Consider the following 19,188-nt stretch of genomic DNA (forward strand, 5'->3'; position numbering starts at 1 on the left):
TGATTTATTTCAGAATTCATGATACAAAGAACTGAAAAGTTCTTTCAGTTCTCTTGTTACAGTCAAGTTGACTGTTTAAGTGGTAGTGCTGTGACCAACTGTATGTGGTGCTGGTCTGATCAGCTGACAGAAAGTTATGCTTCCCTTATTTTAAAAAACCACTACCTGCCACAGCAGCAGACGATGTTTCTACCAGGAAGATAAGTTACAGTAGTTTACCCCATTCTTACCCCAGCCTTATTCAAACTACAACGTCTGCCTGTTAAGTTCCGCATTGCTTCCAAAGTATTGCTTATGATGCTTTAAATGCTTTAACTTGGACATATTTTGAAGGTCAAGCAGCGTAGCCCGTCCTAACGACTTTGCTTAGTCAAGGCTGCTGTTAGTCCCAAGGATCAGTCACAGCTCAGCTAGTGGGTCATTTTGTAATGAATGAACACTGCATGATGTTTAAGTTTGATAGAGAGTTCTGTTTTGTTTTTTTTGTTTTTTTGTATTTTTACAAACTGCTGATCACAAGTGATTAAAGTTATTGTAGTGTCCACTTGGCAATAGGACAAGGTGTTTTTCAGAATAAATTTGAGCGCAGTTTCTGTTTGGAAAAAAACGTAAAGATTAACATTAATGTTAGGTGAAGACTGTGTGTGTGTGTGTGTGTGTGTGAGGGGCAGCTGTAAGCATGTTTGATGCTAGACAGCAGTCTTAACTGCCAATTTCCTGCTTTTACTTGGTAGCTGTGTGTCATTTTAGTTTTGAAACAAGTTTTGAGACAACCTAAATGTTCCATCATTTAGAACTCACAGTAGTCCGTCCTGGAGTTAAAACATCCTTTGCATAACAAGCTGCTGTTATTTGACTCGAGTGAATGTGTATGAGGTACAAGAACCATGTGCCCTTTGGCACACAGCTCTCCATATGTGGCTATTCGTGTGTGTGTGTGTGTGTGTCTGACTCTGTGCTGTGTAACTGCTGTCACTTCCCCCACCAGCTATTTTAAGAGCTCACTTTTGTACAGTTCATTCTCACTCTGTAATTTTGTGGTGTGTGTATGTGTGTATGTCTTTTTCACCATGACATTTTTCTTCTGTCTGCAACTATGTGTATATATGTATGTACTGTATATGTCTTTGCTTGGGGACACAGGAATATAAAGAAATGGCAGACGGCGTACAAAACCACAATGCTAGAACGTTTTAAAAGTATGAAGAAATTATTTGTTTTTTTTATATACATACACATTGTGTAAAGATATGCATGTACGTTGTGTGTGTGTGTAGGGGAGTGTGTGTGTGTGTGTGTGTGTGTGTGTGTGCGTGTGCATGCTTGCACTGTTTTACTGTTGTAATGTCTTGTGTGAAAATGCAGTCTTGTGTGAAGCAATAACCTGTCAGAGCCAGGTTTAACTGTCAGCCACCATATTTTTTTTGATCTTAAGGCAGGTTTTTTCACAAAAACTTCTCCCAGATCCCAGATTCTGAGAGTTGATCATTCAGAAGCATAATCTAAAAACTTTTCTTTATTCTAGACAGATCTTGTAGTGTGTTGGCTGAATGCTGGGCATGAAATCTTTCATTATGTTACTGGATCTCAAACATTTTAAACATTGGTGCAAACTGTCCACCTAAACAATAGGAGAAACTTCCTCCCACTACGTCTCAGGGAATATTTCCTCATGACTGTCGCCTCTGGCTTGCTCATTAGGGATCTAATCTACATCTGAATTTGTCTGCTTTGTGACTGTGTGTAGTTTAACGTGCTATGGAAATAAAATCTGAATGAAGTTACTAACATAAATAAAGCATGAGCATGACCACGTTCATTAGTTCTCTAACGCTTTCTAGGATGTGTGTATTGTCATTTTTCCTTTACTGATGCCTACAGCAGTAGGTGACATTGACATCAGTTCATGTCCTCATGCAAGTTCCCATGGCAACTGCCTCTATGGCATTGAAGGGTGGGATTGGGGGGGAGTGTGTGGGAGCGTGTGTATGTCTCTCATTCTGTGTCTGTGTGTTGTTCGAGGAGGTGATGATTTATGATTCTGACTTTTTGAGTTTGTTCCAACAGGGACACCTGGAGGCCACGTCATGTGCACCGGGTACCAGAATGCAAATGTGTATATTAAACAACATTACATTACAGTGCTGCTGAATTCTCTAATCTGAAGGCGTTGATGAATCTTCTAGAACAGCAGCTCTGACAATCGCAGGTATAATTCAGATCGCAGGAGACCTTAAAGATCACCACGTGGGAAAAGTTAGAGTTCATTTGTTTAAAAATAAATTATGTTTAGAGTTAACTCTATGCTGTATGTGCAATAGTACATCTGCTGTAGCATAAATATTTGGACACTGACAAAGTTATTGCTTTAGGAATTGAATATATTTAAATGAAAGACTTTTCTGCTTAGCTATGTCCCTCATTATTTTAAATCAAAGGTCTAGAATTGATTTCAAGTATGGCATTTGGCAATCGGTTGCTGTTATCAAAAGCTTTCACTATCAGTGACATCATGAAGCTAAAAATTATATGAACCTAACAGAGAGATAGCAAAACTAAAAGAAAAACAACTATTTGGTTCTTAAAAAAGTGCATCGGTACACTGGAAAAACATGTAAAACAACTGTTTTCTCATTTATACAACTGAGCAGCTGAGGGCCGTGCTCATTCCTTGGTATAGAAAACTCCCAAACAATTGGCCTGATCCAGAGCACTACACAGAAAGAAGGTGTATCAAAGTCAAAAATCAGACTTCACCAGACTATATAAGGAGGGTTTAACACAAAAGAAAAAACACTGGTAAGCCTCAATACAGGAGGAACAGATTAGCGTTTTCCCAAAAAAAAAAGCCTGTATAGATCTGGAATAACATCCTATGGGCAGATGAGACAAAGATCATCTTGTACTGGAATAATGGGAAGATAAAATTATGGAGAAGCGAAGGATCTGCTCATGATCCGAATGATACCACTTCATTATGCTGTAAGCGTGTACGTCTGTTAAAGGAGCTGGTTCATTTGTATTTATTGATGATGTGACGGCTGACAAAAGCAAGCTGAACTCTGAAGTATGTAAGGCTATGTCATCAGCTCACATTTTGCTTCAAAACTCATTGGACAGCACTTCACAGTGACCAAAAGCATAAATCGAAAGCAACCTAATACTTTTTCTAAGGCACAGAAGTTGAATGTTCTGGACAAGTCAATCACCTGACCTTAATCCAGTTAAGCTGCATTTCACTCGCTGAAGGCAAACATCTCCAAGAACAAGACAGCTGCACTAAAGGCCTGGCAGAGTATCACCAGAGAGGCAGAGAGGAAACCCAGCGTCTGGTGAGGTCTGTGGCTTCCAGACTGCAAAGTAATAAATAATTACAATACTAAATATAAAACCTGCTGCAATTCCTAGAATGTTCATCCGATTTGGATATCAGAACAAAGCTGAAAGTCTGCATTTAGAGCTCATATATGTTATTTAATTTGAACTCCTGCCCTCTGTGGTACAACGCTAAAGAATTGATGCTAACTTTGTCAATATCCAAATATTTATGGACCTGACTGCATGTAATCTAATATTCCACTGTATTCTGCAGGACTTTCTTTAGCTCATGCTGACTTCTGCCTCCTCAGGGAGCAGTAATGGTATTTTCCAGTGGTAATGACCTATATAGCTATGAATGAGTGTTAAGAGTCTCAGGGTTTCAGGGTTAAACAGCAGGGTGTTTGGCTTGTTGTACATTTACATTCTCATGCTCTTTTCATGGAGAAGTAAACTGAGCCTTAGTTTCATTCTATACACACATACTCACTCCAGACATGTATTTCTCTTCTCTTCTCTTCTCTTCTCTTCTCTTCTCTTCTCTTCTCTTCTCTTCTCTTCTCTTCTCTTCTCTTCTCTTCTCTTCTCTTCTCAGGGTGTGGCAAGTACAATTAGAGGTTTGTGGGGGAAGCGCGGTTGTGAGAAGCAGCGCAGCTCGAGCGCTCATATAAATAATATATTAAAGATGGATATATGCATGTATGGCCATCATTAAAAGTTTTTGGGCCATTTGCCTTTTATTTTCACTTTGCAAAAAGTAAGAAAATTAGTTCTTATATGGAGTAATCTGATGGAAATATCTAGGGAAATACAACCGTGAAGCTGTCAGGAAGGGAAGAAAGTTCACTCGGTGCTCTGTGTGAGGCAAACTAAACTCCCTAAAGAGCTTCTAGTAATGTTTTTTCCCTCTGAGTCACTTCAGCATATACGAATCACTTTCACTGTAACCCACCGCCTGAAACTCACTTTATCATTAGTGTCAAAAAGTGATTTATACTCTGTTTAAATTCCTTTTTCTTTTAAATTTCCTGTAACAATTTGTGAACACTGCCATACATATATAGAATGACAGGAATTTAAAATGGCAGATGTGTTTTAGAGATACGTATACAAAAATGACTGAATGAGTATAGCACATGCAATTAGTGGGCCTATTGTTTTAAAAATAAAAGAGTGAAAGAGAATAAATTAATGCTGTAAGAAAGAGAGTCAGTTCATTGATATGAGAGGAGGATTATAAGCCTGTTCATTGACTGTGAGAGAGCAGGAGACAAAAAAAAACATGTTAAAAAGATTTCAGAAAGTACATTGTGCATTATAATTCCAAAATGATAAATCAGGAAGTGTGTGTGTGTTTGTGTGTGAGAAAGAGAGTGTGTAGACACACAAGCCGACTTTTGCTGACTCAAGCAGCTCTATGACTAGCTAACATACATGCGCAACATACGCACTGGGATTGTTAAGATGCTTTCAATGAATCATCAACTGAACTTCCACTGACCTTTATACACACTCCTGATGGACATTATTGCATGCAATAAAAGGAAATGCAAAATTTATTACGAATTGTGCTCATTATGGAGGCTCAGTGCAGAAGCCACTAATACGATTTCTGACATATTTTTTCACTCCAGCACCTGCCCCCCATCCCTGGTCTGTTCACACGCATTCATCCGCTCGTTGGGTGTGTGGTCTGTGAATTGGTTGGAGTGTGTTTTGTTTGGCCGCCACTGCTGCTTTGTTTTGATGGATGAAGCTCTTGAGTGGCAGATGGCTTTCCAGCCTGCAGACGTGTTAGCACACACCAGGGAGTCCATACACACACACTCACAAAATATCATCTAAGCACAGGCCACTAGAGTCACAACTACATAAAGAAAGATCCAAAACCAAATACCAAAACTCTCTTACACAAGAGTGATGTCTATAGGTATTTGTGTCTCTATCGCCTGTATGTGAATTATTGATATCATCTTCTACTCAGTTGTTTTTTTACTTCTCTGACTCTCCAGATTAAAGAAAGTCCAAAGTCTTAACTTATTAACCAATTTCCCATGGAAATCACCTGTTAGTTACCTTCAATAGGAAGGAAAAATTCTTGAGGAAAAATGCATGTGACTCAAAGTGATTTTTTTTTAGTCAGCAAGTAATCTCTGAGGCTCTGATCATTTCGTGTATGTTTGAACTTCTATGATGAATCTTCTAGCGAGAATCCTCCACAACTTGCAACAAGAAGTGCAATAACAGAAAACTTGATCTGCTCTCATGCACAGCAGATCCCTCAACCCAGTTTATCTTCCATCTAATTCCATGGAAGTGCGAGTGCAGAATGTTTGCACAATGATGATTCTTCTCTAAGAATTTATTTTGCACGTCTGACCCAAACGTTTTTTTTTACTTGAAATAGCAGCACAGTATAAAAGGTGAGGTAATTTTTTTTTGCAAACTTCTCTTTGCCAACTTCTCTTTGCAGAACAGACAATCACAAGTCATAGAATAGAGAAGTCACATGGTCTTACATTTATTTTTCTAAGAAGGCAGCATCTGGGGATCAGGCATGTTTTGGCATGGACCTGGTGAAAGATTATATCATGTTTTTACCTTGTCTGAGAACAATTGTGCAACGTGCCAACACTTACAACACCATACAACTGATCACAAGGCATTAAGGTTGTGTAGTGTGCATTTGTGTGCACTAAAATAAAAGGAAAGCCATGATTCCATATATCCCAGGGTTTATCTACAATATAAAATACATTTCAAAATCTAAGACAACAGGGTTATGTGAAGGAACTGTACACACCGGTCATCACCGGTTATTATTATCTCATATCAGAAAAAATATGAAATGGTCATGCCTGCATGACAAATGCAGAATAATAATGTAGAATAAACAAGAAGAAAAAATATTTCAAATATTCTCTTTTTTTTAGTTTGGTTCATGCGTCAGTGTGGGGGTGGTTGTCTTTTTATTTCTCTGTGAAAGAGAGGTAGAGTCCTTGGATTTTTTTTTATAAGTCCTTGTGTTAAAGCCAAACTCAATGATGGCTTATTCCTTAAATCATCAGACTGTAAAAATGTGCTGCTGTATATGCCTCAGTCAATGCAGCTGCAGTCTCCTGCGGGTTTCAGCCCTAAAGCACAGTGAACCAGCCGTGACTTAAGAAAGTCTGTGTGAAATTTGTTTTGGAGTATAATTCTCTTTACACAAGGCTTGGAAAACAACAACAAAAAAAACACCTCACATGAATTCATCAGATAATATCAGTCACATATGTTGTTGACAGCAAGAAGCCAGGAACCTTGCAGTCTTTTCTCAGAGAGATTATTAATATGTGAGAAATATAGCAGAAGAAAAGAAAGAGCTTCTGGTAAACAATATACTTCAGTATCTCTTTGGGTCCTTATCATCCGTCATTCTCAGCGAACTCTGATAGCGATCACATTTTATGCATGAGAATGTAGTTTTGAAGAATTCTCCTCCTATGACTAATGCACTTACAGGGCTGCTGTAACTCCTTGAACTGTATGCCACTTTATCATGATATCTGATTACGGTTGTGTCTTCTCTTAGTATTTGTTACAAGCACTGACTTACTAAGTCCAGCTGTAACCATAATGAAATTTATGCCCTTTTCTCCTTTATCTTGGGAAGTTCATCAGTCAGCTTAGGAAGTGTAATTCTTGACTTTTAAACGATAAGAGAATAGAAAGACAGTGCATTATGTAAGGAATAGAACTCTTTATGTTGTGCTGTTATAAAATCAATGATGAAATATATTTTTCTTTTTTCCCATATTTTACCTTGTACAGCCTACCACTTTATTATACAGTAGATTGCATTTGTTTCCTTATAACTCGATCTATTGTGAATTCACACTTCCACGGAATCAGATGGACGATAAACTGGTTTCAGGGATCTGCTGCGCATGAGAGCAGATCAAGTTTTTATCAAGTTTTTATTATTAAGTTTCTTATTGTACTTCTTACTACTCATGGAGGATTCTCACTAGAAGATTCATCAGTGTGAATGTGATTTGAGAACACTACGGGACGCCAGTCTGCGGATAAAACAGTTCAGGATGAGCAGTGACAGCACTTTATTATACAATAGATTGCATTTATTTCCTTATAATTCTATTTTCGTAACTTATTTTATTTTACTTTAATTCCTCTTATCGACAAATAAATTCACAATGTTGATCCTTTAGAGATTTAACTATGTTTAAGAGTGTAGATCCACAAAACCAGCTAAATACCGGGGCAAGACTTTTAGTGCCTCCTTGGGTGGTATCACAAGTGTAGACCTCAGAATTTATATCGCCACAAAATTGGGCTCAAACCCAACTTAATTAGCAATACACCAGCATTATACCACTAATTTATGCAAATTATGTTTGCTACAGCACAGAAATAGAGCCTGTAATTTTGCAGGAACATTTCTGTTGGGTTTTTTGCATTAAAAACCACACCTTCCAGAGGAGTCTGTCAGTCTTGGTTGTCTAAGATCTAAGTGCTGCCTTTAATAAACCTCACCACAAGACTCACTTTTTTTAGAGCTAGAGATTTTTAGATTAGCTCACTTTCTAAATGGTTTTCAGAGCATGTTGTAGTTTATGGAGTCCCTCAAGGCTTGACTTTGGGCCCTTTATTATTTAAGTTATTTATGCTTCACAACTATGTATAATTGCTGATTATTTTTTTCTTCCAGTGTTTGTGTGTTTGTGTTTGTGTGTGTGTGTGTGTATTCGTGTGCGTATGCACATGTGTGTCTTGTCAGTGTGAATGTGATTTGAGAACACTACGAGATGCCATTCTGTGGATAAAACAGGACAGGATGAGCAGTGACAGCTGTTGTCACAGCCACCGTGTGTGTCTGTGAGTGTGAGTGTGACAGATTTCGGGTTTCAGGTTGATTTATTCGGCAGAGCCAGAGGGAAAGCGGACATAAGGGAGAAACGGAGGGCAGTAGGTTTGATAAAGGATCTTTCAAAGAACACCTGGCAGAAAGAAACAGCAGTGTGTGGAGAAAAAAAAAAAAACTAGAAATCTTTAAGGAAAGATGGCTTCAGGTCACAAGAGAGTGTGGCTGTTTACTTTATCAATTGCTGTTAGATAAAGAACAAAAGAATCCATCGTAAAAGAGGAGAAATCTGAGAAAACCCAGTTATGATATAGGAGCAACATGCTATATGAAATTGGGTTTTCTGCCACAGGAAAGTCTTCAGGATGGAGAAGCTTGTGCTTTCCAGTTTCTTGTTAACATGATGAGGTTCTGTGATCTTCAGGAGAGAGAAAAAAAAAGAGGTTTATTGCTGCTATAATGGAAGCGATAACAGGAACTAACTTGCTTTGTGTATTTTCCATAACATTAAACATAGCTCTAAACAGATTAAAGAGAAAGTGTCTTTCTGCTGTTGATGTGGTGCAAGAGAAATAAAGCACTTCAGAACATGGAAATTAATCAACTGTGGAGAAGTACCATTAACTCCGATGCACGTTGGACCATGTCACACCGTTCTCTCTTCATCTTTTCCTTAATTCACCTTTTGTTGTGTCTACATCCACTGTTTCTGGTGTTTGTATTCTGTTTCAGTTTAAAACTACTTTGTATGTATGAATCTCCGGTATTTTATTTCATTATTCAGTCAGGGAACCTAATTAACTGAACTGTTTCACAGCTGAGATTTAGATCGCAGTGATTACAGGATATGAAACACAATCTCTGTCTATTTTTATCAAGATACACAATTATAACAAGATACACAATTATAAATTGATTTCCTCTTACGTTACAATAGAGTAACATGAGAATTTGAGGTGAGGCTGTTTTATGGCCATGACTCAAACTTCTTTCTTGAAAGAATTTATGATTGTAGACATGCACATTAATGTTCAGTTTCTCACATCTAACATGACCATATTTTCCATCAGACTGCGTGTGTGTGTGTGTCTATGTCTGTCTGTCTGGCAGTGTGTTTAAGAACAAGATGGGTTCTGACTCAGCACAAACCACAGTCTGATCTCTGACCTCTAGTCTAATGATACATACATGAAACTCTGAGTCAAACCTGTGTGTCTGTCTGTTTATGATCATATTGTGCTCTTGGTGATGGGAATTCCATTTCTAGTGTGTGTAAAAAGTGTTGAGGAAAAGGGAGCCAGACACATGTGGAAATACAGTCAGCCAGTTTGTCGCATGACTGAGACTTTTAATAAAGAAGGTAAAGTATTAAGACTTAAGAAAAAAAAATTCCTCTGTTAGTTTTGTTTTCTGTCTCTTTACTAGTTTTGAATGACGTGACAAAAATATCATAATATGATCCTTGAAGACATGTTTATGATACATGATATGCATGGTGATATGCAGTTAATATAATTAACTGCTAGCAAAACAGAACTGTTGCATTTAAAACTTGATTTAGTAATAATCTAAAATGAAATCAGAAAAGCGTATTGCAGCATAATTTATCTCAATATTGATCTTATATCATAATCTAAATACAATATAAAATATAAAATTTCTCCTTTTCTTATTGTCTCTGTTAATAAAGTTCTGTATCTTGTAGATTTATCAAACACACTCACACACAATTATATAATTGAACATATAATTTGTAATTTAAAGTTTGTAGAACTGAAAAGAAAATGAAATTTGAAGACAAACAACAGCAAATAAAGCCAAACAGCGTCACATCTTTATACTGTGTCTCCTGGTTGTCCCCCCGGGAACACACACTTTCCCTCACGCCCACATACACTCAATTAAGTCTTATCTAAAGACTCCCAAGCACATCTTAATTAAGAAATGTTCTCTAGAGCACTCATTTAAATATTTATGAAGTTGTATCTTTGCTTCATATGACAGCTTTGGAAAAAATGGGTGAGCAGGAAGTCGAGGCAGAAACAGACACAAAAACAGAGTGCAAAAGGTTTGTAACCCTTGAACTAGATTAAAAAAGTGCCAGTGCTGGAGGATAGCTCTGGTATAATGGGAATAAATACTTCTGGATGTGCTCTGGTTGGAAAATAATCAACTTTGTAGTGGATACAGCACAGTTTAACACTCGAATGTTTTCTAAATGTATTCTGTTACATCCTACGTAAAAGGTTATGTATTATAATGGAATATATTACTGAATATATTTAGGAAAGTATACAGTATTGAGGCATCAGTGCTTTACAGTGTTCTGTCCAACCCTGTACCCACAACCAGAGAGTGTGTGTGTGTGTTTGGTTAGATGGGTGGGTTTTCCTTGACCTATATTTTGCCAATGGAACATCTGTAATCTTTGGAAATGACCTCAACTTGAAATCACAACACACACACACACTTCTTTCCCTTTGGTTTTTCTTCTTCATATTTGAGTTCAAGCTGCATTTACATGTGCAAAGTCTTTTCATCCACTATGGGATGCGAAATTATGCTTTCTGTAGGTGTACCTGTGGTAAGTTTAGGATGTGTGTGTGTCGAGGGGCAAAAGTGTTTCTGCCACAATTGTTGTCTTATTTTAAACAGTGTAATGGAAGCAGTCTGTTCTTGTGCACATCTTTGTGAAGGATAAATAGTGATTAATTCATTCCTCTATATTCCACAGTCAGTTGTTAATGAGTGGATGGAGATAAGTGTGTTATTATAACCTGGGAGGAAATCATGTGCTGGGTGAGGGGATGGTTTTAACTGGGTTGTGGTTTAATCAAATAGTGTATTCTAGGCTTGGGTGGATGATATACCGGAAATACTGTAATTACCGTTTTTTTTTTTTTTTTTTGGAAATAGCACCATCCAATTTGGAGTACTGTCTATAACGTTAACAGTATATGTGCTGGTTAGTGTCTCGTGATGTGATGTGATGTGTCAGAACTGTTCAGAAGTCAGAATCAAATGCTATTATTAACATTAACACTCAGTATTATAATTAGTTTTTACGTTTCATGAACAAATTTCACATAGCCTACAAACCTAACCAAATTCTCTATGAAAATATCAAATTGTAACCTTCTGCATCTTTCAGATTACGGCATACTTTTAACTGTAGCATGTAAGTTATGTAATGAATATAACGTTCATGCCAACATTCACAACAACAGTGACAAGTTTTAAAGTGCAACTAAATCGACTCATGGTTAACATCTTCATGCTGTCAAATATTAAGTGCTAAGTCGCGAAACAATTCAGAGGCAAAGATGGAAACTTGTTGATTATACAGTATTTTACCACTGATGTGCCCCCTTGTGGATACTTTAGGCATTGAATACTTCAGGTATGTAGTGTTTTATTCCTTTTACACCACTCTAGATTGTCAGCAATTACATGTTTCTTTGTATCTGATATAACTCAGGTGTAAGACAGCAGAATTATTTGGCTCTACATTTAGGATGACCTTCCAGGATGATCAGGGCAGTGCTGACAAATAGTGGACATCTGTTAGCTCAGTAGGTTGCACTCTTGTCCCATGTCATTCCAAGGGCAGCAGTTAAAAACAACAAAAAAACAACAATGTTGTTATGAGTACATGTGTCTGAAGAAGCAGGTATTTGCTTTAATGTTAATGGCTGCAGATTGGTAACAATCTGGGAGACACAGCAAGAGGATGAGAATTGGGAGAGGATTCTAACTAAATTTGGAGAAAGTGTAAATGAGGTAACTACGAGTACGTCTCAATCAGCTCCTGAGCTCCGTGAGTGTATCACCGTATCGTGTTGTTCATGCGAGTTCAGGCACTAGAAACGATTCTGGTTCACTACACATTGGGACACTGATGACTCAATTTCCTGTGATGTTCCAATTTCAAATATTTAATATTTATATGTCATATAAATATGAGTCCTTTCTTCAAGCAGGATCATAGGCTCGCTAGTGATATATTTTTTCATTTATAAACACTTAAAAGCCATTACATTTGTAGATGAAGTTGGCTGAGAGTTCGCTGAATCATTTCCAGTTAGGAGATATAGTGAGCATTGATGCCTCTTGGGTTTTGCGATGCATTGTGGGATTTTTTTATGGAGAGAACATACCAGTGCTCTGGAAAGATTTTGCTGTTAAGATAACCCTTAAAATGGCAGAATGCCTGATCAGGGCCCAGACTACTAGGGAGCTGATTGAGACGAAACCCTATGAAGAAAATCAGGGGAAATTCTGTCAATTTTTTGAAAAAGGAAGGAAAGAAGAAGAAAATCCCAACATTCAGTGTTGTTTTAGTGTTAAATATTAAAATTATCCCAGTTTATTCTACATATTATACTTCTCCGATTCGGCTACATATTTCCCCCTTCTTTATATCTCTGGTTTAAAAATATACACACAAATTTCTGTAGTGCTTAACATCTTTCAATCTCTGTTAAATATAATTTTACATGGACACTAAATTTTATGTTTATTGGACACATTTATTTAGCACCTAATAAACTGGAAACTCCATGTATGCAGATTTTATTCTGAGAATCAGGACTTGGCAAGTTAGTTAGAATAAATATTAGAATAAATAGGAACCTCTATCTGTCACCATGACTTATTTCATTTGCTCAAGAAAATTGTAGTAAATAAGCCTAAAATACTTCTTTCTCTCCTCGCTTTTCAGTAAGGCAGAGAAATGTTGGAAACCTTGCAAAGATATTTTAGTCGTAATAAGAAAGTGGAACAATGGTTAAAAGTTCCCTGTAGAAATGAATGAGCTTTAAAAAACAAATGTTATTTTAAAGCTGAAGGCTGATGATGATATAGCTATTTGTTTTGCAGTTCTGGAATAGCATTTTAATCAATTGCATAATAATCGCTTATCAGTATTTTTCCACATACCACATTGTAGTTTTCCATTTCTAAGTATAAATGCAAAGAATAATAAGTCAAAACTTATTTTTTAAATAAAACCCCATTTAAAATTTCCTTCCCAACTGTGTCGCGATGTTGGCCTCAGCCAAGAATGTTCATTTTGGTGGAATAATGGAGTCTTACTGCTAAGATGCTTTCTCAGGTGGAACAGCCTCACATTGCACACACACACAAACACACACACACACACACACACACACCCTGCTCTTTTGTGTACCCTTTATTGTTTCTAGTCCTAATGAGCTGTAAAGTGGTCTTTGTGTAATGGCTGTAGAAACCCATTTTTCTACACTTCCCCTCTTTCCTCTTCATCATTATTAGGTTTTGCTCATTTGGATCATTCGTCTCTCTGCTTCTATCATCATCCCTTCTTCTCATTTATCCTGTTCTGCATTCCTTATGACTAGACACAACAAATGGCATGCCATCAGAAGCTGGGACCAGTATAGCTACAGGGATCTGCACATGCAACAGCGTGTGGAAAAACATTTAAAATAAATCTCACTTGGGGATGTGCTGTTATAGGAAAATGCGTGGTGTGAGTGATGCAGTTAGTCAACGTGGAGATACCAGCTTGAAGGCATCCTATAGCAGCATGTTTTTATTCCTCTTAATGTTTTAATACTTGGCGAATGACACTTACTTCAATATTTTAATTTATTTAATTTTTATCAATTTGTAGTAACATTTAACTTTTTATTGTTATTACTTGCATTATACAGGGGTTGGACAATGAAACTGAAACGCCTGGTTTTAGACCACAATAATTCATTAGTATGGTGTAGGGCCTCCTTTTGCGGCCAATACAGCATCAATTCGTCTTGGGAATGACAGATACAAGTCCTGCACAGTGGCCAGAGGGATGTTGAGCCATTCTTCTTGCAGAATAGTGGCCAGGTCACTACGTGATGCTGGTGGAGGAAAACGTTTCCTGACTCGCTCCTCCAAAACACCCCAAAGTGGCTCAATAATATTTAGATCTGGTGACTGTGCAGGCCATGGGAGATGTTCAACTTCACTTTCATGTTCATCAAACCACTCTGTCACCAGTCTTGCTGTGTGTATTGGTGCATTATCATCCTCATACACGGCACTGCCTTCAGGATACAATGTTTGAACCATTGGGTGCACATGGTCCTCCAGAATGGTTCGGTAGTCCTTGGCAGTGACGCGCCCATCTAGCACAAGTATTGGGCCTAGGGAATGCCATGATATTGCGGCCCAAACCATCACTGATCCACCCCCATGCTTCACTCTGGGCATGCAACAGTCTGGGTGGTACGCTTCTTTTGGGCTTCTCCATACCGTAACTCTCCCGGATGTGGGAAAGACAGTGAAGGTGGACTCATCAGAGAACAATACATGTTTCACATTGTCCACAGCCCAAGATTTTCGCTGCTGGCACCGACGTTTGGCATTGGCAAGAGTGACCAAATGTTTGGCTATAGCAGCCCGGCCATGTACATTGACCCTGTGGAGCTCCCGACGGACAGTTTTGGTGGAAACAGGAGAGTTGAGGTGCACATTTAATTCTGCAGTGAGTTGGGCAGCTGTGGTTTTATGTTTTTTGGATACAATCCGGGTTAGCACCCGGACATCCCTTTCAGACAGCTTCCTCTTGCGTCCACAGTTACTCCTGTTGGATGTGGTTCGTCCTTCTTGGTGGTATGCTGACATTACCCTGCATATCGTGGCTCTTGATTCAAGATTCAAGATTCAAGAAGCTTTTATTGTCATTTCAACCACATACAGCTGGCGCAGTACATAGTGAAATGAAACAACGTTTCTCCAGGACCTGGTGCTACATAAACATACAACTACAAGTTCAATACAAAACAACAAACAACACCACAGAGCTAGGACAGAAGTTTGTCTTAGCCACGTAAAGTGCACAGTGTGCAGCTAGGTGCAAACAGAGCATAGACAAGACAGTGCAAAAAAGACAATAAATACAATAAAGACAACACAAAAGAACACAGGACACTTAGCGCTGAGAGGAAATAAAAGAACGTGTACTGGAATGTAAGTGAAATAAAATAGATAAAGTGAAATGATGTAGAAAAAAGTATTGTGCAAAAATATTGTGCAAAAATACACAGCAGCAGTTGAGGTAGTGCAAATAGAATAAACATAAGTATAACTATAGCAGCGGATGACAGGTAGAGGTAGTGCAGTAAGTAATGAACAATATAAATTATGTGTGTGTGTGTGCGTCCACACAGTCAAGAGAGAGTGTGTGTATCTGTGTGTGTTGATACATCACAAAGACTTGCTGTCTTAGTCACAGATGCGCCAGCGAGACGTGCACCAACAATTTGTCCTCTTTTGAACTCTGATATGTCACCCATAATGTGTGCATTGCAATATTTTAAGCAAAACTGTGCTATTACTCTGCTAATTAAACCTTCACACTCTGCTCTTACTGGTTGAATGTGCAATCAATGAAGATTGGCCACCAGGCTGGTCAAATTTAGCCATGAAACCTCCAACACTAAATTGGCCAATGTTTCAGTTTCATTGTCCAACCCCTGTAGCTGCTTTAAACAATCTGTTTGTCACAGAAGGGAGAGAGAAAGAGAGAGAGAGATGATTGATGCACCATAGCCATCAGTGTACCAGTGTGACACAAAGGCATTGCTCGCAGGACCTCGTTTTTTTTCTTTCCTTAACATTAGCTCGGTTACGTGCTGACGGACCAAACTGCAAACCCTTAAAGACCAGTTACATCATGGCTTGTTAAACTGCTTCAATTATTCATAACGTCTGAATCTGATACACAGAAAAACACACACTAATCCATTTCCCCGCTTGTGTCTGGGTTCAGTGAGTGAATACGAGAGCTCTGAGAATTTCAGATGACGTCATCTACCACTTCTGCTTTGCACAAAAGACAGAAGCGGTGACCTGGGAATACTGCTTGGAAGGTTATGGAATGGTTTAATCTCCCAAATTTAAACTCCATGACTTAATTTTAATACTAAAAGAAGAAGTGTCATGAATTATTAAAATTGATTCACAGAAGGCTTACAGAAAAGTAGGTGTGTGTGTGTGTGTGTGTGTGTACAGAATGGACTTAACATTTGATTTGAATTTGATTTGTGTATTTGGCTTTGTGTTTAAGTTTGTAGATTAGCTGTAAGTAAAGGTTGTGTGTCCATATATAAACCTAACAATTAACAACCTAATTTTATGATGCATGTGAGTTGGCATTTCTTCAGAAGAAAAATGTACAATTTTTATCCATTAATCCATGTGTATAGATACATTAAGAAGAAAAGGAAGTTTGTAAGGCAGTAGCAGAGATCTTTGTTAGGTGTACGTAGCTAGTACGGTTAAGTTGCTTTGCTAATCCGATTGCTACATACCCACAAAAGACAAAATACGAGTGAAAAGTGCGATTTGTCACCTGCTAGTGAGAAAAATTTGGTCTACATTCGGAAAACAAACACTGTTAATGCTAGTAGTTAAATGCTGTGAGAACATTAAAGCTGCGAGGCAACTGTGAAATCTAAACACAGAGCATGTGAGCTAGCTCAGAACTGAGGCAGCTTATATAGCTAGCACATAGCCAGGTCTTTTAGATCTGTTAAACAGCTTAAATGCACAGTGGTAGTAGGAACAAGATACAACATTTGGAAATATCAACCTTTTCCTCAGAAGTGTGGGTAAATTCCTTGGAAATGTCTCAGAATGGCTAAAATGGCATAATAATTACACTTTAATTAATTAATTAATTAAATAATTAATTAAAAATATATAATTAAGCGTTATTTGCTTAACATAAACTTCTATTTATGATGCACAAAAACAGCAAGAAACCCATACACAGGACCTTTGTTCTAAAAACTTTTTAATGCAGAAAGAGAAAGAACTGTGATGAAGCACTGTTCATGGTCTTTGTCTTGATTCTGTTTCTGCCTTAAAATTCCATCACTAGATCCTGAATAATAGAATCCATTCTTTGTAACAATCGAAAAAAGAAAAAAAAAACCCTCTAAAGCAGGACTTCAAACTGAAAATTGAATTCACGTCTGCCCTGTGTGTTAGCTGGTGCTTATGTGTGTGTATTCACTACACTTAATTATAGAAAACTGAAGCTTTGCTGTGATTAAAACCTTTGTAGCACAGAGGATCATTGTTTAATGCTTTGAAAGACTACTATACTACTCATATACTATACCAGTTTCTGGGGGAAAATGGCTTACAAGATAATCTTGGGAGAATGAAAGGTGAAACAAAGGCCTGCAGAAAAAGAAAAATGGTCCATTTCAGAGGCATTTACAGACCTCATTGACCAGGGAGTGAATATTTTGCAATTGTTCATCTGTATATTTTGCTTTAAAGTGATGTGGCTTTGGGGCGTTCTAGAAACAATTCTCAACGTCCTTCTACTCAGAGCTTCTGCTGTATATACTCGTTGGCCTCTTTATTAGGAAGTACACTTGTGAATTCATAAAATTATCAGCTAATCATCCAGGATTCGACTGAGCAAAATGCGATCACAGTGAATTTGATTGTGTTATAGTTGTTGTTGCCAGAGATTCAGAAACTGCTGATCTCATGGGATTTTTATATGGAGTGGTTTTCTAGAGTTTGTGTAGAATGGTGCAAAAAAAACAGCAGTTCTGTGGGTGGAAATGCATTGTTCATGGAAAAGGTCAGAGGAGAATGGGTTTAGACTTACGGGAAGGTTATTGTAACTATGATACAATAATTACTTTTTACAAACGTGGTGAGCAGCAAAACATCTCAATATGTCGAACGTTGAAGAGGATGGGCTACAACAGCAAGATGAGCAGATCAGCAGATGACGAAAACAGGAATCTAAGGTTACAGTGTGAACTTTCTCACATTCTCCAAAACAAAATACAACAAAAGAGGCAACATTTTTGTAAGCTTTGGTTTTTTTGGCTGATTGGTTAATTGCAAGAATAAGCATGTGTGCAGGTGTTCCTAATAAAGTGACTTGACTAGATATCAATACAGTAACAAATTTTGTATAGTATCTTTATGGTAAAGCAGCTTTTTTCAAATCAGCCTTTTTAAAATTACGGTTGTGAACAATCCTGGCTGCGACATTGCATTTTGCATTGTGCATTATTCACCAAGACAACTTTAATGACTTTGTTTACTTCTCAGTAAATGATTCATTCCTTTTGAAAAATCAGTGGTGTTATCATATTAAGCAAAGGTGACTATCATTTTATTTCTAAGTTCTTATTATTTAACTGTGTAGAAGAATAATGTGATTCTACCATTCAACAGTTTACAGAAATAACCTTCATCAGTCTAAGACAGTTGTGTCTTCATCAACTGGGATTTGTCAAAAGCAGAACAAAGAATGATTTAATGTCATGCTCTGGCTTAGTTTTTCACAAACTGTATCACTGCAGGCTTTGCATAAAATGCACAAGAGGTGGCATTGACACGGAGGAGCATAGTGATAGCGTGAAAGCAAGAGGGACAGCGTAGATTTGATTTTGCTATACATGAAATATTCATGACACGTCCTTTAGAAACCCAGAATGTAGGATCTGATATGCGCTTGGACATAGAGGATTTTCAATATTTTACACACTGAAGCTAATAATGTATGAGGCTGTTTGTGCCGATTGTCAGGAGAATAAAGAATACAGATTTGTGGTTGATTTTTATTTATTTATTTATTTTTTTTTATCAAACCACATGAATTCTCAATTCTGATTGGTCAGAAAGTGACAGGAGTTCTAGCTGCAAGACAAATCACATTAAAGGAGAGGTTTTTTTTTCTGGGATCGTTTATATAAGTCAGAGGAAAGTCAGGAAAATCTTAAATGTTTTCCTTCAAAGGAAAATTTTTAATAGTATGTGGTAAGGGAATGAAATGATAACAGGAACTAACTTGTGTTATGGAGGTTCCAGGACATTAAACACTACATTGCTTCATTACATTCCTTATATAATGTAGACACAAGTTTTATTACTCATTCCTTTAAATATAAATAGTAGGTCTATACAGCGTTACTGCCATTTAGGAGAGATGAAAGATTTGGCAG

At 37.5% G+C, this 19,188-nt stretch overlaps 1 protein-coding gene across 2 annotated transcripts in view; it reads left to right on the forward strand.

Moving 5' to 3' along the window:
- chst11 (carbohydrate (chondroitin 4) sulfotransferase 11) overlaps window positions 1-19,188 on the forward strand; it is a 55,662-nt gene that overhangs the window by 12,177 nt on the left and 24,297 nt on the right. The gene's annotated exons all lie outside the window — the stretch shown is intronic.

The sequence above is a fragment of the Hemibagrus wyckioides genome, linkage group LG19 (assembly GCF_019097595.1).
Source record: "Hemibagrus wyckioides isolate EC202008001 linkage group LG19, SWU_Hwy_1.0, whole genome shotgun sequence".
In the NCBI taxonomy this organism is placed as follows: domain Eukaryota; kingdom Metazoa; phylum Chordata; class Actinopteri; order Siluriformes; family Bagridae; genus Hemibagrus; species Hemibagrus wyckioides.